Source organism: Phalacrocorax aristotelis, chromosome 1, assembly GCF_949628215.1.
Source record: "Phalacrocorax aristotelis chromosome 1, bGulAri2.1, whole genome shotgun sequence".
Lineage (NCBI taxonomy): Eukaryota > Metazoa > Chordata > Aves > Suliformes > Phalacrocoracidae > Phalacrocorax > Phalacrocorax aristotelis.
In genome coordinates this window covers 132,943,433-132,964,322 of record NC_134276.1, presented here as the reverse complement: position 1 = coordinate 132,964,322, position 20,890 = coordinate 132,943,433, and the positions used below count along the sequence as shown (strand labels likewise).

General features: G+C 41.2%; 1 long non-coding RNA gene across 1 annotated transcript; it reads right to left on the bottom strand.

Moving 5' to 3' along the window:
• Positions 1–12,395: 12,395 nt before the first annotated feature.
• Positions 12,396–15,426, bottom strand: LOC142064571 (uncharacterized). Its single transcript, XR_012663157.1, has 2 exons — positions 14,703–15,426; positions 12,396–13,233 (listed from the first exon to the last, which is right to left on the bottom strand). It is a non-coding gene; the product is annotated as an uncharacterized LOC142064571 (long non-coding RNA).
• Between the last annotated feature and the right edge of the window lie 5,464 nt (positions 15,427–20,890).

Here is a 20,890-nt window from a genome sequence, read left to right as displayed (position 1 = left end):
TGTTCACCTGCCCACTCAAAGGCCAGTCTCTGTGCACACTGTTGTGTTCATCTGACAAGGGGCCATCATCAGCTTCTGTGTCTAAAGATGCACAGCACTGTGCTAAAGAAAGATAGAAGCTTGGGTGCCAGAGTTGTGTATAAGTGTTAGTACGGTACAGTTGCTGTGCTAGGAGGGGCTGATTTACAACAGGGCTAATTAACTCAAGTGCAGCCTTACGCTGGCACATTACATCAATATAGGGTCCGGAGCAGTTTTTTTATGCCACATTGCACTGCCATGTAGAAGCAAACTCATCAGCACCACTGAGGACAGATTCCCAAATTGTGTATGCTCACTAGCCCACAAGGCTCTTGGGTGAGTTGTAAAGAGCTCTCTTAGCAGGGGAACTTTTGAACATGTCTGGCTTGTAAAGCACCCTGCAAATAACCTGTCCTCAGAAAGGTGGTAAAAAGAAATAATATTTCACAGGTAGAACCAACCACAGAACAAGATCAGTCTGATTTAGCTCACCACCAAATGTAAAAATTAGGCTCAAGGTCAGATCTTGTCTGCCAGGAAACCAGATGACAAGTAGGCATACCTGCTTACCTTATTTTGTAATATATATACCTTTGTAATATATGTGCAGAATGCTAATAATATACTATTACTACTATCCTATAACTAAAATATAGGATTTATCAAAAGCAATGCTCCTTTGCTCCGGACCTGGTTTTCATGCCAATGTTCCACCTATAGGCATAACAAGGTCTCACACACCATTTAATGATTAAAGCATGGGCAGAACACAGCACTGTAACAGCTGGTCACCTGTTACTGTTTCCTAGCACCTTAAAATTTAATTTTAGCATTTAGCTTATTTTCTTCTTGTTAAGCTGAAAAATTCATTTGTGAAGTATTTGTACCACTTTGTTTTGATTCATTTGCTGAACAAATTATATTTTCAGAAAGCCTTTTCGAAACCCAGTTCTTGGTAATAGTTTGTTTCCTGGATCCCATTCCTCAGACAATATTGGTTTCCAGCTCAAAGGGTGAATACATGATGCACGATAACTGAAGCAATAGTACCTCCAATACATGTTTGGCAACAAGGTCAGATGTGACAACTTGAATGATCCCATCAGTTGTGAGACAGTGTTACAAAGGTGGAATAAACTCCATTTTTCCACAGCGTATTTGGACAAATACTGATAAACTAGAGGGGTCTCAAGACAGAGGAGGTGGTCTTGAGAGAAGCAACATTCACACCCAAGCTTCTTGTCTGTCTTAAAAGAACTCAGGTTTCCCAAGCATCCTGCTCTTGAAGGAAGAAAGATAGCAGAGGACTGGGATCATAAGGTATTATAGTATATGATATTATATTATATATACTTTACATTTGTATATTGCATACTATATAGTATATTGTATCTACAATATATGATGATATATGTTATATAGTATATGTTATACTATTCTACCCTTCACAGCAGGGTGCACTGCCTGTTATGAACTGTGGTAATGAGACCTCTGAAATATTGGTATTTGGTATGAATATCACAGCAGAACTGACCCATTGGCTTAGGAATGGGTAGAGAGTGAGGCTTTGGCTGGCTCCCTTTCCCCAGCCTCTCCCCACACATTGTGGGGAAACTAAGCAGGCTGAAAGTTTGACTGAAGTGTGGTATTTCTACAGGGTGACATGTGGCCCATAGTTTCACAAGGTGCACAAGCTTGTTTTTGCTCAAGTTGCTAGAAGATGATGGTGAAGCCGAATGGCACACGTGGCATTTCTGGCCTCTTCTGTGGGTAGTGTCAACACACCAGTGGTGCTCAGGAGGCCTGAGAAGGCTTGTAGTGTGTGTACAGAATACACCATAGCCTGGGACACAGTACGGAATCTAAAAATTGCAGTCTAAATATACAAAGACAGAAATAAATGCATAACTATCTGTATACCAAGTGGAGAGGGGCACAAATATAATGGTACAGAAGGCCACCACAACATCCTGCCCTGTTTGTGTCCAGCAACCTGGCCAAATGATATCCTAGTAATTGAATCCTTCTACACAGGCAGAAATACACACACCTGTGCACTGACTTCTCCTGCAAAACCCTTCTCTACCCCAGCTTTTTTTCAGGACACCTCTGATCTCATTCTCCAAGGTGTTAATACCACAGGCAGCACAGCAGCTATTCTCTTGATTTGCAGGCAAGTGTCCCTGTCAAGGTCAACTGATAGAAAAAATGGGGAAAAAATTTGAAGATCATCCATACTGAGATTAAATCAAATGCTAATGAAATTATCTGTCTTCTGAAGAAAATTATGTCCTTTTGCTGAAAACATGGGAAGGGGTGGCCAGAGCTTGAAAAATATTCAGTCCTGCTGGTATGCCCATGGTTCTGCTAAGATGGAGCCAGTGGTAACCAAAACATGTCTCTCATTAAGTACCATAACCTGAAATGTCTTTGGTATTTATATTATAATACAGTTAAGCAAGAAGAGAGCCTGTAGTTAGGACAAAAGAGTTAATCTGAAGCAAGTGGGGGTGGTTGTTCACCAACAGCTACTGCCACTTGGCTCCACAGGTCCCCACAGGCATGCTGAAAAATGTCTTTTCTCCCACAAAGGGAAGACATGTCCTTCTTTAAGCAAAAGGGTGAGAATACAACATGCCTCATTTTCTTTGAACAACTGGAATAGTAAATGAGAAATGTAGACTAATGTTTTATACACACCTGTCTTGTCTCCTTCCCAAAACAATCGTTGACCTTTCCTTAGAGCTTTTGTTTTCCTCTCAATCTCAACTCAACTGCAGTTCCTTTCATATGGAGTCCTGTAATGACACCTAGGTGACATGAGAGGTGATTGGATTCAATTTTTTCCATGTTTGTACAGATCTTCAGGCAGTCAGATTTTTCAACATTGAATTACAGTGAATTACATTGTAAATTACAGTTCCTGGTTTTTGACAAAGAAACTAGAACCCTTTCGTAAAACCCTTCACTGTCTCTGTAGGCTGACATGTAGAAATATAAAGTTTAGATAAATGAAAAGCTTATGCAATGGATTGTAAAGGTACATTTGATCACCTGGAACTAGACTTTATTATATAGAAATTAGAGGTTCAAAATAAATCCTCCTTTCTCTTCTTCTATTATCTTTTTAACTCTTTCCTCTCAATTCAGAGTTTTGCACAGCACTCTTGTAGTGACATCAAAACAAACCTCAGATGAGCTCGCTTTACTCTCAGTAGAAGTCTAACCACACAGCAGCAGAAGCCCTATGTGAATGAGACCATATGGAATTTTGTGGCCACTATCTGCTAGCTAAAGAAATACCATTGTGTAAACCTTCATACTATACTCCATATATGATAAATCCTCAGTGTGTTCTGATTTCTTAATATTAACAAAAAAATTATTATTCTGATAAATTTTGTATTTCATGTGTGGTAAGACTACATGCCTGTAGTTTTATATAGTACTCAAACTTATTGAGATAAACAGATTGGAGAACATTTGTGCTTTGTTATTAAATGGTTATTTTTACAAAAGTTGTTTTATAGAAGCTGGTTTTACAGATATTATCAAGAAGAAAGTCTGAAATGGCTCCTCTGCTAATTCAAGATTTTCTTCTAAACACATAACTTTTCACACCTTTCAAGATTTTTCCAATCAATTTTGCTTAGCAATTGCTAGGTTTTCCTCAGTTTTTCCAAAAGTAGTCTCCTTTTTATGTAATTAACCTGTAGTTCTGAATTTGGAAATTCAAGGAATGTAGTTATCAACAAATAGCTACCTCTGTACTGTATGGTCATGTTACCACATCCTCGGGAGGAAGGTTGTACAACGGTCTGCAAGGGAAGGAACAAAGAAAGCAAACAAAGAAGGGTTTAAATCAGCAGTTGGCATGTGGTTTAATCTTTTTTATAGCTGAGGTTTCTCAAAGTTTTGCTGCCCTAGGAAAGTTAATCTGAATGATCCTCAGGGTGTGCAAAAGATACTCCAGCTCAAACAATTCTTTTGTTTAACAGGTTTTTGTAAGATGAACCATAGAGGACCGTATCATAGCATCATTTGAGCAAACAGGGAATGATCTTGCCCCCTCCTTGAGGAGATTGCAGATCACATATGGACTATAAAGACTTGCCCCATCATTTGTCCCTAACAATGTTAATTTTGTTAAGGATGAGGTATAGGGGCTATACTGGTATAAAGTGGTATCTTGCAGGAAAAATACCTGTGGTGCCCCTCTTCTGTGAACACCTGAAGTCTGGACCATCTAGGGGGGTAGAAGTCTTGCATGAGATGCATTTGATGGTTGTTGCTGTTTCCTGATCCAAAATTCTTGTAAAGCACTGTAGCTTGCATGTGATGTGGATTGACATTACAGCACAAGGGTCCCATTACTGATATACATAAGCCATGGAAGTGGTTGCATAACAAACTTGAGTGGGAGCCACAGCTTTAGAAAGCAAAGACTTTGAGGGAAGTATGTGAGTGAAGCCCAGTACTTTGTAAAAGACTTGTATCAGACTGCAAGTTGCAGCCATGGTGACCTGGTTAATGTACTGGACAGTGGGGCACCCAAAATGTATATGACAGAAACTTTCTAAGCTTGAGGATTTCTGCAGTTAAGGGAACTGACAGGGTTACTCAGAAGCCAAGGCAATTTTGTGGGATGCTGCTGGCCTAGGTGAAAACTCCCTAGATTGCTTTTTGTAGTAATTTTTTCCTTAGAGAGGGAGCACCATCTGAAGCTAAAACTACCAAAGGAGGAACAGCTAAAAGGCAGCTGATTACATGGAAAACTTAACATGCAATAGGTCAGAGGCAAATGTAGAAGACACTGGTTGCTCCAAATGACCTTAACTTGATGATATTAAATGTGAGCATATTCCTGGGGTTAAGAGAGGAGGCTAGGATAGGAACTGATTGCATACCACACTGTCCAGGAAAACCCTCCCTTGGGGAAGCACATACTTGATTGCAAACCCACGATTGCCTATACCTCATTGGGAGAAGCTGAACATTTGATTCACACTTGTGTACTTGAACCTGACTCAGGCAAACCAGGGTCTCAGCTGACTATCTCATGTTATAGATATGCATGCTTACAGCAGATTTATTGGCTAGTCTGTTATGGAAATATCTATCTCTCTCCCTCCCACATCCTTCATAGTTTCTCAGGAAAAACATCCAAGTGGCACCTGTCCCCAAATGTCTTCTGAATTTCTGACCCATTTAGGGTAAGAAATACATCTGGGACATATCACAGGTGCTAGCCACAATTTAATTCCTGGTCAAGCTCTACTTTCAGAATTTCTGCAAAGTTGTGTATCAGGGAAAGAAAATGTACCGAGTGTTGTGAAAGGATCAGAGACAATAGTGGTTGCATCAGCTCATAACAAATTTCTCTGCCTCCCCTGAAAAGTTGCCACATTTCTATTTGCATGCAGTAGCTTTATTATTTGACTGCATGGAACGATTAATTGTTCAAAGCATTTGAGATCTAACAGGTGCGCACTGTTTCTTGCCTTTCTTTGTCCCTTTCCTTCTCATCAATGACTGGAACTTCTAAGCAGAATTTCACTGTAGGGTCAACAGTTAGGAGAACAGGTTGCTGCTAAGCCAAGAAAAGCATAACAAGATTGCAGAATGATTCTGTTAGGAGGTGAAATTGCAGGATGGATCTAGCGTTTCATTGATCATTCACCCAACTTAATCCTTTTTTTATACTCATTTTGAAGAGTAGCTGTTGCACTCGCTATTGCTGTAAAGGTTTTACCCTACCCCAAGCTTAATGGTGTTTAGTATATGCATCCACAGAGAAATTAAAGAATTTTAGTTGTCTCTGAGCTGTCTCTTTCTCACTCCACCCTGTTGGTGGACAAGAAGTTGAACATGAGCTAGCCAGGCAATTGTATGTTAGAGAAGGCCAGCTGCATGCTGCACAGCATGAGGAGAGGAGTAGCCTGAAGAGTAAGGGGAGAGTTTATTCCCATCTTCTCTGCACTGATGGGGCCACATCTGGAATACTGCATCCATTTCAGATGCCCCATTACAATTATAATTATGTCTAAATGGGATTGGGAGAAGTCATGATCCTTCTTAATTCACAAGATTTGATATACAGAAGTTAGTCCTAAACAGGAAAAGAAAAAAATTTGGGTAGGAGTTTTCAGAAAGCTAGAGAATAGAAAGATTGTACAAGTGCTGGTTATAAAGCTAGGGGAAAGGAAGCAGTGTTGAAAAGAAAGGTTTGTTACCATGTAACTACAAAAATGTTTTCTGCAAGGGGCTGAGGTAACTGGAAGTGTTGGGAAAGCGGCCACGATTGTATCAACTGTATCAGTGGGTGAGAAAAAGAGAACAATAGTTGCAGGTAGCCACAGGGAGCTGATAGAGGCAGCAAGCCTCAATGCAGATAACACAGCTTCAGCTGGGCATCACAGCCACAGACAGACCAGTCCTCAGCTATGTGAAGTGTTACTGCAAGAGAGGAAGGGCAACCAGGTGGCCTAGTAACTGCATCGCTAGGGGGAGAGACTGTAAGACAGTCACAGGTATTTGGGAATTAAGTATTGCAGTATTGTGTGTTACCTTATTTCTCTACCATTTTGGACTTCTCTTTTCTTCCTTTGATAATAACACAGTTTTCTATGCCAAGTGTTTCATGCCTGCAAGCACAGGAAATTAGCTACCTGACTACAAGAAAGTTTTGTTGACTTTTCCCAAGTTTCCAGATAAGACCTCGTGCTCATACTAACCCCTTCAAAATCTTACCTGGACACTTCTTGTCTTGGCAGAATGGTAACATTTACAAGTGGCATGGGAAGGAAACAAAACATGTAAAAGAGCTAATGTAGATTACAGGAGGCAGCTGAAGCTATGCATAACAAGCTGTTTTATTCCAGGTAGGTCCTATTGCTCTGGGAGGGTGTCTTACAGCAGCCACTTAGTAGTTTTAACTGTTTGAGTGCATCTGCCTAAGGGGCCTAGACATCATACACATGCCAGGGGTTTGGGGGATTCAGGATGAGTCTGTGCTAAGGTCCAGGGCTGACTGTGTTTAGCTGGATGAACTGCACCCCAGATATGTCTCATTGTGTGAACAGGAATAGGGCTTTATGGCTATACAAAAGACAAAGACAAGTTTGTTCCAAGAAGGGGAATTCCTTTTAGGAATAACCTGCTGCAGCTGTGCTTATTTCACTGTCGCAATTATTTTCCTGGTGATCTGTACGGATCTCTGAAGGAAGGTCTCTCATTACTGCTTAACATTTTTTGAGATTTGATTTACAAGGATGGAGAATCTCATTTAAGTTTTGCCATAGTATTGCTATGATTAAACCAAAGTCAAATAAGGCACTGCCAAGAAACCACAACAGCAGTAGTGGGAGGAATATTCTGACAAAGAAGAATTTAAAGGAAAGAATCAGCAACCAAACTGAAGGTGGGATGGCCGTGTTGCTGGGTAAAGGGAAGACCTGTTTGAAGATGCCTGTGAAAAAAAAAAGAAGTTGCTGCAGCCTGCTTCCTACAATGGATTTTCAGTGTTGGATACATAGATTAAAAGCTGCTGTAATGTCAAGCCGGGGGAGTACCAGCACTGGATTGAATGAGCAGAACAGAAAGCAACACTGAAAGCTTGCAAGTTTGCAAACAGCAAGTTTGAGAGTTCTGTATTTGAAAAACAGCTTGAGTTTCCCCAAGTGAATGTTTAATCATTCAGCCAAAAAAAAGAGATTAAGATCTGTGCAACAGAATATACTGTCTTGTCGTTTTCCTCTGCTCCTCTGATTCTGGGCTGCCTGGGCAATGGAGCTCCCACTATAGGTTGAGTTAGAGCAGCTCATTTGCACAGCTGATCCAAAGGAGCTTCGTCAGAGCCCTGAAAGACTGAAATAAATGGGCCTGGTGTTGATCATCTGCCTGGATTTATGGCCCCATAGTTTCTTCCACCCTGAGACACAGGCTATGGGTTACTCTCTCCTTATATTAACATTTGTGTGACTCCAAAGCGGTTAACCAGGATTTTGAAAGCTGCTCTCTGCCCTCATTCAATGGCTACATTCTCCATTCAAATGTGAAATAAAAACTGCCTGCATGTTAATATGTGTAAAAGTATTTACACTATCCTGATGTACTTCCTTTGCAGTAAGAGTTTCAAAACTTGTTCATAGGTTCCCCTCTGAACCAAGGTGTAGTGCCAAACCAGTGTTAACAAGGATGCATTCTTTAACCTATAATTGAAGTCCTTCAGCAGGATCTTTCTCCTCTGGACAATGGGGCAGCCAAAAATTGTGATGTTGTATATGCAGCTGGCTGAACCTCTGTGGAGCTTCTCCTCAGAGTGCCTCCAAACTTGTGGAAATTAATATTTGTGCTGCCTTAAGCTCTGTACATTTTCACTTCTGAGAGCAAATTACTCCTGTGGGGTCACCTGAGTATAGGTTGCTGCATGAGCAGTGCTCATATGCGCAACAGTAACTGCAGGTGTAAGTAAGGGGGAAAAAAACAGGAAGTAAGCAGTGATGTGATGTGTGTGTTACATAGTTTTGAAGAGAGGAGGAATGTACTTTTTAGTTAATGATTGTACACAGGGATTTAAAGATTTTATCTTTTATGCAATATTTTCTGGATGAAACTTGGATCTAGAGTCTATAAGTCATTGACCTGGTTTCAGCTGGGATAGAGTTAATTTTCTTTGCAGTAGCTAGTATGGAGCTATGTTTTGGATTTGTGCTGAAAACATATGTTTTAGTTGTTGCTAAGTAGCGCTCACACTAGTCAAGGACATTTTCAGCTTCCCATGCTCTCCTGGTGTACAAGGAGTTGGGAGGGGACACAGCTGGGACAGCTGACCCCAACTGACCAAAGGGATATCCCACACCATATGAATTATGCTCAGTATATAAAGCTGGGGGAAGAAGAAAGAAGGGGGGACATTTGGAGTGATGGCATTTGTCTTCCCGAGTAACTGTTACACGTGATGGAGCCCTGCTTTCCTGGAGATGGCTGAACACCTGCCTGCCCATGGCAGGTAGTGAATGAATGCCTTGGTTTGCTTTGCTTGCACACACGGCTTTTGCTTTGCCTATTAAACTGCCTTTATCTCAATGCACACGTTCCCACACTTTTACTCTTCTGATTCTCTCCCCATCCCACCAGGGGAGAGTGAGCGAGCAGCTGTGGGGTGCTTGGTTGCTGACTAGGGCTAAACCACAGCAGTCATGCCAAATGTATTTCTTACTTTAAACACCACAGATGGAAGGGAAGTTACTTGGTGTACTGTCAGGCAAGAGTCACTATCCATCACTGCACCAAGCCCAGCCATGAGCTGAGAGCAGAATCAGCGTGAGGAATCAGCTCCAGGAAAGTTTTCCAAACAACCTGTTATCTAATCAGCAATGCAACACGGCATTCATATAAAATAAGTGGTTAATGAGTAATCATCACCCTATTTCTAGGAAGACAAGATCTGACCTTAAGCCCAAATTTTATATTCTGTGGTTATGCAAACATGCCTGAACTTGTTCTGCAGACATTTCTAACCAAGCAGAGAAAAGTTCAGTCTGTTTATGTATCACCTCTTAGTTACACCCATGGTGTTCGAGCCTTCTTCTCTAGACATCTCCTTTTAGTATAACACAGGTTACAAGCCTTCCTTACTCAGCATTCTGTTCAAATGTCCATTTGCACTTCAGTGTGGATTAGTAGTAATCCCCTCTGTGAAAGTTTTTTACTGATTTTTTATTTTGGAAGCAGTCTTTTTACTCTGTATCATGCCTAGTTTAACAGGGTCCTAGTTTAACAGGTCCTCCAGATACTGTTTATCCCTGTGTTGAAGGCAGATTGGATACCAGTGCTCTAGTCTTTCCTGAGCAAGAGTGTCATACAGTACTTTTTTATAGGGATGCACATTACGTGAGAAATACAGTACGGAATGCCAGGGAGCATGTAATGTCCTTCTGAGATGCCTCTTAAAGCCTCCCGCAAGGGTGAGGGGCGAGGATGATTAGAGAATATGATTTCAAGGGCACTGCTATCTAAGCAGTGTAGAAATTGCCTGCACCCTAACAAGTGCACTGCACCCTAAGAGCAACTAGCCCCTCCACCCACAAAATAAAGAAAAGCCCCTCTCTGGTGGCCAGGAGAACCAAAGACAGTCAGGAATATGAACAGGCTAAAATCACAGAGTAACAGCAACTTTGGGAGGTAATGTAGTCTTTTCTTTGCCCAAAAGAAACAGAGGGAAAACTCAGAGGTAATAATTATCTGATTCAGAGCTGTAAATAAACTTCCAATTATATATGCCAAGAAAATAAGATAATACCTTCTTTCTTCTTTAGGAAATGGCATTTTTCACAAAGGAACTATCATTGGGGGTATTTCCTAGGAAAGATAATGAGAGACATCCTAAGTAATCTTTCTCCTATTAACAGTGCCCATTTAACATCACTACTATGCTGAGATGCTGAAGGGGCTCCCTCAGACCTGACCAAGGCAATTCAATAAGACTTCCAAAATCATTTGTTCCTCAAATTGGTTTGGGTGGAACATGACATTTGCATCTTGATTTGCCACTCCAAAAGGTATTAATATTGGAGAGTTGCATTAATACAGGGGAAAAAAACATAAAGTGCATTGGTGTTTTGCAGCTTTGTTATATACTGCCCAAAGTCTGTGCCTGGGCCCTCTCAAAGAAGTCTAGCGGTAACAAAGCAGAGCTCTGCACAGTCTAATTTACCTTACTGAGAAGGCTGAAACACTGCATACTAGCACCAATACCATTGCTACAGCCCACATTTGAACATACCAGTGCTTGCTTTCTCCTTCCCAATACACTATCGCCTTTCTTTGGGCACACCTGGCTTTGTCTGGAGAGTGGTCAGTGTTTCCGAATTATTTTTGCCTAGAGTAGGGAGAATGCTCCATGTTCTTTAAAATTAAGTTTTAAATCCCATTAAAAGATGATGTTTGGTGAATAGAACAAGGAAACCTGAAAGTGGCTGCAAAGCAGTAAGAAGTGTCCCAAAACACATGGAGACTGAGCTATCACCAATGCATCTGTCCACATGAGCCTAGCAGAGGAACACAAGTGGTTGATATGTGAGCACAGCCTGCCGTGTTTGTTTCAAAATAGGAACAAAGCCCAGCAGATGATAGTGCAGCATGTTCTGGGCTTCTTTTTTAGCTATAAATACAAGAAAAACATAGCAAACATGAGCTCAGCACACAGCTATATAAACATTGCAATGTGGAGCTGCGTGACAACTGTCATAATACATGGCTCAGAGAGTACAGCTGCTGTTAGACAGTAATGACACAGAACTGCAACTGTGTGCTCTGGAGGTAAACTTGTACATGGCAAAACAGGTCTTGAAGTAGCTAGTGATCCCATGTTTGCAAGAAGGCCTTGTATTTTGAAGTTGACTCTGTCATATAGCTTTTAATGCACTGCTTTGGAGGTTCAGAGGAAACATACAGAGTCACAATCCTACAAGAACACTGAACAGTTCAGTAGGTTGTTCTCCAGGCTGCTCTGGGGCTTGCAAAACACTGAACTACAGATGCTTAAGCAACCCTTTTCCTGTGGCTTGCCACTTCTTGCAGCTTGCATCTTCATCCTCCATTTGCCTCTTTGACCTATGAAAGATCCAGTTTGTGTCCTGTGATGCCCATGGAATCAGTAAAGGACAAAGAAGGGTCTGCTGGGATTCCTCGTGTGCTTGTAGCACCAATAACCCCTGGCACTGCTTTGTGTGTTGGGAGGGCCCTGAGCTACCTGATATAGCATTTAAGTCTGGCCTGTGGTAGAACACACCAAGTAGTGACTCTCGAGTTAGTTACAATGGTAAAACACCTTTACAATGAAGAAGAAAGGGAATTTCCTTTAGAATAAAAGGAATTTCCTCTAGAAGAAAGGGAATTTCCTGTTCTGGTTGAAACACAGTGATTTCAAAATGATACCTCATCTCATATCAAGATAAAAAAGGTTTAAAAAAATCAGACAGGTTTTCCTATTGTAATCAACAAATCAATCAATTCAAATTTATCAAAACTTTCTGTTTGATTACATAATTGAGAGCAGTAGTAGACTTTATCATTAGTATGATCAATGCCTTGAGATACAATCAATCTTGTGATAAATAAGTAAAGTCTGCAGGTGAGAGTTTGGCTGGGATCACAGCAATACTCACCAAGACTTTAAGTCTGGTTGAGTCAAGCCTGAACCCATTGTTACTGACAAGTGAGAATGGAATGAGGTAAAATCTTTCAGGAGGTCCATGAAGAATGTTTACCAATGATGGTGTGAACCGTTCTCTGAACACATAGAGATATCTCATCATGAAAGGTCAATATTCACCTATATTAAACCACGAACAATACATAAAATAGACCCATTGTTGCTTTCAATAGCTTCTTTAATGGCAACAACACTAAATGAAATACACAAAATGGCAGAGGCCATGGTAAAGCAGGAGTGTTGTAAAACAAATTACAAAGTGAGTGATGCTGGTTATATGCTCACATTTTGTTTATGCATCTAGCAGCAGAAGCAACATGCAATGCTATTTTACATTACATAGTACAGGACATTGGAATGCTAGCTGCAGGTGCAACGTTCCCTCAGGATTGCAGGGTTTGCAGTCTAACAACCACAATCCCTGCCAGGAAGAAGGGGACGCAGAAATGAAAGCTTGTCATTGAAATTGATTGCATTGTAATCTGGAAGGTGTTCATGTTCTCGCGCAATGTAACAAAAACCACTGCCATCACTGTGTTCACACAATAGCCAGGCACCTCTCTGGACTTTGTGAGAAGATATGGTGTCATTGTCATGTCCCCTACCCAGATTGGTTGGTTCTTTTATCACCCTGCTCTTCCCTTGATAATGGGCGTGTTCATAGAGAGTGATTTGGGGATTGTGCAGATTTTCAGTGATGACCTTCAGAGAAGTGATCTTGTCATTCATCTGCTGACCAACAAAGCCATGTTCTCCCTCCTCAAATACCAGTAACTGGCCTGTGTAGTTGTGGTGCTCATAAGCCACCCAAGGCTGGCCAATTACTTTTACTGAGGAGACACAATCATTCCAATCTACATCTTTTAGATTGGCAATGTCACCAGTGAATTCTTTGGAGTAACCCTGGAAGTTGGCATGCTCATAAACAATTATTTTTCCCATCTCAGTAGGACTTCTGTAGTTCGGATTTCTTGCTGTAGGAGCTGGGTGACAACCTGCAGAAAAGGAAACCAGAAAATAAGCAATGCTTGTAACAAGCCTTTTCGCACCAGACACAAAATGCTGGAGAGAGGGGGGAAAGGAAAAAAGGAAGAGTAAAACATTTTTAGCAGAGGATAAATATAGAAGCAGCTGGAAAAGAGTGAGGGCATAATATAGAAATTTTAATTTGGAAGAAAAAAGTAAAATGAGATATGTACACCAAAACTGTCCAGTTTTATTTAGGGGTGTGTGTTGGTTTATGTATATGTGCAAGGGACACCTGAGCATTTAGTTTAACATATTATTGGTATATCCTAAATAATAATGAAATAAAATATATAACTGGTGATAAATCTTTCAGTTGATAATTGACACTGCATTTGAGAATTATTTTAGAAATTGGCATTTGTTGTTTGGCTAGATTCCATGATCCACATAATATTACAAGTAAAGAAGTAGTGAGACATTAAATTATTTTCTAAATGAAAGGGCATTTTGTACTGTAAATAGGGAAAAAATCTATTCTGTTAAGGCCAGAACTGAACTTTTAGACTCACCGAAATACTTCCTTTCTCTTTTTATATTAAATTCTATTGAAATCAAGAGATTCCTTCTCTTATAAGCTGAGAAGCAATCAAGTTCAAAGCATCAGCTCTTTGAGTCAGACTAAATTTCAGGTTGTGAATGTCCTTTTGTAGCACTGTAACAAATACTAATTCCACACAAAGTCATCTGGAATCAGACAAAGAACCACAGTATTTATTAGTAACAGCTGCAGGAACAGAAATGAGCAGCCAATTAAGATAACAGCTCCCTTTCTAAATCACGCAACAGTCATCAAAGCAAAGTTTTAGATTTCAGGGCAAATATATTTGAGGGAAAGAAGCAGTTACTCTGGTTGATTCTGTGAAGGAATGGCAGAAGATCAGTAAGTAAGATTAAAAGTCAGACTAAAATTGCAAGACCTGAGCAACATAATCATCATTAAAAAAACCCCTCACTTAAATCTCACTTTAAAAAAAAGTCTCACTACGTGATCAAAAACATTTAAGCATTTTTTCAGAGTTATAATTGTATTTATGGAGGCTGTGGCTACCCAAACTTTAATTTATTGACTGAGCACTACTATAATGACCTTCTGCCTACAGAAAAAGTAATAATAATAACAAGCCAGTTAATTTTGCTGACACAACATAAAGATCCTATGCCCAAGATTAATTTGTAAAATATTCTCACTTTCACCCCTTGGAATTTTGTAGCAATGACTCTTTCCACCCTCTCCTTTTGTAAGGCATGTTTATCCTGCAGCTGCCTTCTCATCACCTGAAAGATGTGTTAAGTTTCTGCAAATACAGACATCAGACCCTCACATACATGTTGCAGCTCTCATCCCAACACTTAAACCTCTTTCTCTCCAACTGCAATTCACAGTAGCTGCCCAAGAAGACACTGAAAGTTTGCATGTAAGAAGCGTGCAACTCACCTTGATATTAGCTTCTTGGATGGGGAGAATTGATGGCACTTCCTTCAGTCCAGTGCTGCTGTGTGTGAGAGGCAGCTCAATTGCCTATATTTATAGCTTGCACAGAAGTCTTGTGAAACACCCCAGTTAACAGAACTGAGAAATGGCCCATATTACCCTCAGGGGTCAAAAATCACTAACTACTTCATTTTGGTTTTAATCTTCCTACAACCAGTCATCTTGTTGCTCTGGTTCAAAAGTCCATTGACGAGCGAGCATCTTGATAAATGTTAGAGCTTTGATTCTTATTTGTCTTTCTTCTCCAGAAGCCAGCTTAATCACAGTAATAAAAACATATCAAAGTATTTTGTAATGCGTGGGCTGTAGAATTTTTTTGCTTGCTGCAGTTTACGTTTTTGCTTACCTGGGAAGCACATATAATACACAAGGTCAGTTTTCTAAAGGGTTTCTGTGTGAGATATTCAGGTGACAGAGGTGGCCTTCAAGTAGTTTTTTTTAAATTCACTTTACCCCTTCTCACCTAAATAGCCATTTGAGCAGCCTCAGGGATGCAGAGTTGGTAAAGCTGGGCAAGGAGGCTCTGGCAGAGCTACAGTGGCAGTATTTTTGCTTGTTTTCATATTGCAGGTTTACTCTGTAATATATTTTCAGACACATTAATCGGCTGGCATGCTGTACTACAGTGGGAGGAAACAATGGAATCTTCATTAGTTCAAGAGCAATCTACATCCTCCAAATACCCACAGCAGTAAAAAGAAGAGACCTCCTTTAAAGGCTTATTTTGCCTTAGCCGTGTCTGAATTTTGAAATCAAGCAACAGTCTGATGAATGATAACAGTGTAAAAGAATGAACAAGCTGCCCTGCCAGGGAAAGCAAATGATTAGCTGTTTAGCTTCACAGAAAGATATAGGTGGGAAGGGACCTCTGGAGGTCTTGAGTACAACTCCCCTCCTCATAGCTGGGCTGAATCTAAACTTACCTGGGGCTGCTCAGCCCTTTGCCCAGGTGACTCCTGAACATCTCCAAGCCTTTCCAGGTGCTGATCCACCCTCAGAGGAAAGCATTCCCTCCCTTACCACCAGATGTGAGAAAGCTCGTAACAAGGACTCCGATGAGATTTAGTAGTTATTGGAGCAAGAAAATCAATTACCCACAGGCTTGGTAGCAGTAGGTCTTAAATATACCTTGGGTATGGGCAGACTGGCCAGGCACTGTGAGCAGTCCTCTGAGGCAAACCAAGGAGATAGAAGCTACGAGCCAGTTCTTCATACACCAGAACTCCCAAGAAAGAAATACATAGCTGTGCTTACAGCTACAGAGCAGCTACTGCTCTAGGCTGTCATTAAATATAATGACCTCAAATGTCAACCTTTGACCAGCAAAGCTTCTTTCAGAGTCACTGTTACAATGAACCCTGCTGTAGGATACTTCAGGGACCCCTGCTTGGGGTCTCTGTATAAACATTCCTAAGCTCACAGAAAGAAATGAGCTCCTGGCTCTAATGACCACCTTTACTAGTGTTACTGGGATTGAAAACTAAATGGATTTCAGTGTTGCTCGTCTCACGTATATGGAAAGCATACGCACAAGGAAGTAAGCCACTGAACAAAGCAGAATACCACAGGGCAAGGCTAGGAGTTTGAGATTGGTAATATTTATGGCTTGGGGGGGCGGTTTTTTGTGTTTCAGTTTTGTGAGAGTTTTTTCTTACAGGAAATTATGTTTCCCACACCGGGTTCCTACTGATAGAGCAGTATCTCAAGATCTCAAAAAGACAGTGTGAGAGTCTTTGAAAAATGTGCAGAAATACATTATGCAAAAAACATTTGAACAAATTAAGACTTAGTAATTTTTGCTCCCAATCAGAATAAAATATTTTTATCTTTTTCATAAAACTGGTTTTCTTTTTTTTTTTTGAGACTTAAAAGTGAGGGATTTTTTTTGTTATTGTTCTCCCATAGAATCATTTCCAAATACATCAAGAGTCTTATGTATTTATTTACTTTTATTTCCTCTGTGGTTGGCTTCATCATCATTGCGCTGTTGGAGTATATTTTCCACTAGATTGCAGGGCGATAAAACAGTTTCACTTAAAGCTGTGGATGTCACGTATGCACCCACTTCACAATGCTGGAAAACTTAAAATAGTAGAAAAATCAAATTAACAAACTCCATCCCCCTGCATGTCTTCTTGTGTTCCCACCCTCTCCACCACAGTGGATACCTTAGTTTGTATCTCAGTAATTACTCATCTTTTTATTCCTTTTTTTTTTTAAACCCCTTATTCTAAAGTAACAAACATCACACGAACAAACTGCACCTCCCCAGTTTCTGACTGCTATTTTGTCTAGTAGTTTTGACCTCAAGGCAGCAGGACACTGATTTCTTTGTTCTGGAGGGGTTTTTGTGTTTTGTTTTGGTTTTGTTTTTTAATTTCTACTCTCTTAGTAGGTGTTAGGACTGGTAAAGTAATTCTTCATCACAAAGAGTCTCTTTCTCACTTTTGGCTCTAAGACTTCCATTTCTCAAATAAAACAGCCCCAAAAATGCAACACAGGAACATGCAACTAGACCACAGAAGCCCAAGCTATGAACAGCCCACCCACCAATTAATGCAATCACTGCCAAAACCTTGAGGGGAAAAAAAAAGATGCCTCCTGTATCTCACACAAACTCCCCTTCTTTTCCCTCTTTGTTTGCCACTCCCCAATTGCAAGTGCTCAATGAAGTGGACTGAACAACACTACATTTTCAGCAAAGACTAGAAGTGGGATGATGGCATCCTAGTGGATGAGTGCTGCATATCCACTCACAGCACTGGGAGGGAGGTCCACAAAAGATGTGCTGGAAAGAGAGGCATAGCAAATACAGACTGACAAAAACCTTCTCAGTCTCACTTGACAAGACACAGAAGCCAGAAAGGAAAGGGAAGAGCTTTTCTAACTATTATTTCCTTCCCAAAGTCTCCCCTTCCCAGACAAAGGAAAAGGCAACAGACTATCCATTAATAATTGTTTTAGTTCAAAATGTCAGAAACTCAACTGGGTTGCTTTCTGTCCCCATGTTTAACAAGTGTGCAAATGGGTTTCCATGGCATGGTTGCTAAGCTGGACTCCACAAACACAAAGGCCCAGTCTAATTAGGCGCTTACTACCAGGGGAAGAAAAAAAACCCCAAAAACAAAAAAAACCCCAACCAAACAAAAAAAAAGTCAAGGATCCTCAAAAGGTCCTGGCTTCACAGCATCACATTTGGCTGGGAAAACCTCTCCAGCTCACAAGTGTCACACGTTCAGAAAAATGCATCCAGCATTTTGTTCCTCTCATGTTTTATTAGCAGGTTGTGCTCCTAAACCCTTTAGTTGCCTGGTCCAATTAAGAGTGTGACAGACTGACCTGCCCTCGACTCAACACCAGGTGTCACCTTCTGCCCAAGAAACGCAACAGAGAAATTGGAAAAGTTTCAAGAAACCCTACCCATCCAGCACTGATTTTCAGAGGATCTCTATGCCCTACAACTCTTCCTAAAGTCATAGACAGTTACAGAGTTTTAAGGTTTCACATCAGGCATCCAAAAGCATCAGAAAATACCAGACAATGCTTTGTCATACTAAGTATAATGCTGACCAGCAAAAGGTTTCTCATCTTTTGTGAGAGGAAGGAAACATGCCTACGCAGAAAGGAACTACCCTATGGAGAAGTTGCCAGAGTCTGCTCTGACAAAGTGGTCTGTCTTGCTGGCCTGTTTCTGTTTCTTCTTTGCCGCTGCAGGTAGAAGAGCTGCTGTGATGCTTTCAGTCCTTCCTCAGTAGCAGACTGGCCTACCAAAAGATTTCTGAGATTCAAGGACCAACTAACGAGGAGGAAAAAGAGGCAGGCTAGGGCATGAAGGAAATATGGGCAATAATACAGTAAAAGTAGAAGAGATACAGAAGCATGGGGTACAGAAGTAGGGAAAGGGCTCCCCCTGGGAGGCACGGACCATATTAGAAGCATATTATTTGCTATGTCCTACAGTACCAGAAGTAGGAGATCACAAAAGATGATGTACCAGGCTTAAAAGACAACACTTTAGATATCTAAACGCAATTCTTCTGTGTGTCCACAAGACATTTTAGAGGCCAAATGCACCACCTGGTTTAAAAATCGTAAAGACCAAATTTACCAAAGGCTATTAAACAAGCATACTGATGCAACTTCTGGGTCAGGCAGCCTTTAAAGCAGCAGATTCCTAGAGAATACAAGAGTACTCACTATATGCTTGCCCTTACACTCTTCCCATGAACACCCACTTCAGGTCACTACCCCCAGAGCACTCCTCTAGAGAAGGACTGGTCTGAAGCCCCTGCCAGACTAGAAAGACTTCAGTTCACACAGGCAAAAGAGGAAGGAGCCTGGGACCCAAAACAAGAGATCAGGGAGTTGTAACTCAAGAAAATCCAGGATCATAATGAAGCTCAACAGCTCAAGATGAGGAAACTGCAGTGGTAGAGTATACAGTGGCAGCACACTCACTTCATTGACGAGTATGGAAGCTAATGAGGAACACTGTGGCTACAGGTATAAGAATCTCAAAGCACAAATTTTCATTTGCTGGTATCTCCCAGCCAGGTGTTGAGTAAGGCCAACACCAAGAGACAAGAGATTCTAAGACTTCTTGGGGCCTTAAACAGCAAATAAATATAACACTGAAGGAATAAATATAGCAGAAACATAGCAAGAACTATGAGTGGAAGAATATGTACTGAACCACCCCCTTTGACCACATGCTTAGGGCCTGATGAAAGATCTAGTTTGTGTCCTGTAACGCCCATGGATTTGGTAAAGAACAAAGAAGGGCCTGCTGGGATCCATCACATACTTTTACTGGTGATAGGCCCTGCCACTATTCTGTATCCTGGGGAAAGTACATTAAGTACAACGATTGCAGAGCACTATCATTTATAAGGTCCTCAGCTAAGATCTAGCATTCAAGTCAGGACTCTTGTGAGCAGGGGTTGGATTAGAGACCTCCAAACATCCTGCACTGCCTTACCTAAAATGCTCAGCACCTATTACCTACCCCTCGCTGCACAACAGAGCTTGGAAACAGATGTGGATGTGGCTGGAAAGGCAAACTAGGATCAAGATACTTAAAGAGCCCCAGTGCAAGCCTGGTTCAGAGGAGGCCAGAGACAGGGTTGCAGAGGGCAGGCAAAAGGTGTGAACTGGAACCAGAATGCAGATACAATTGGACAGCTGCTGTTCCCCACACCAACAATTTGTTTCCAAAGACAGTTCTTAACAGGACAAGGTTAGACATGGTCTGGACAGAGGCAGCTCAATCTTCACTCAGCCCTGGAAAAAAAAAAATAGGGCCTAGTGTCTAGGTGAAGACCTGGCCTCAGCAAAGGTAGCACAGATGCTATGAGATAATTTAAGGTGGGAGGGAGGGAGGGAAGAAAGCAAGAATGATTTACAGGGAAAGAGAACAAATGGTGACAGCCTACTCTAGCTGCAGGGACAGGAAGGGATGTGTGATAGGGAAGGACACCAAGTGCAAAGTCAAAGACATTAAGCCAAATGGCAAGGGAAATTGAGACAACTAGGAAGCCAAGGAGAAGCATTAATGGTGCTTGAGGATGAGTAAAAGGAAAGGCCAAGCACTGATAATGGGAGTGTGAACAGAGAAGAACATGGTGCAGCAAACATGCAGTGGCGAGATGGACAGCAGAGAATTGGGGAAGGTGGAACACCTGGACAGCAAGTGAGGAACAGCATACACAATCATATTTTCTTCTGCTGAGCAGAGAAGAATCTGACAGAAGGATTGAGATCAGTAAAAACCAAAAGGCACAACTTCTGACCAAGAGCTCTGTGTGTGAGCAGGATGCAGAACCAGTGTTTGTCTTCCTTTTAGACAGCACACGCATCAAGTTGTTTTGCATGCATTACAGCAATTTCAGAACAGTGCACCTAGGTTTCAGTACCACAGGAGTGGATGGGAGACACAGGGGAAACTAAAGATCAGAAAACATACAGCAGAGCTATTCTTTGCACACACTTTCTGCTCCTGATTGTTACAGTAGCAAGAGAAAAACAGGTGTAGAGGTATGAAGAAACAGGTGCCTTGTGGAAGAGTTGAAGGGTAAGTGCTCCCTGCCTAAGCTCCTGGTCTTGACTACTGCAGCAGTCAGGTTCCTCAAAGA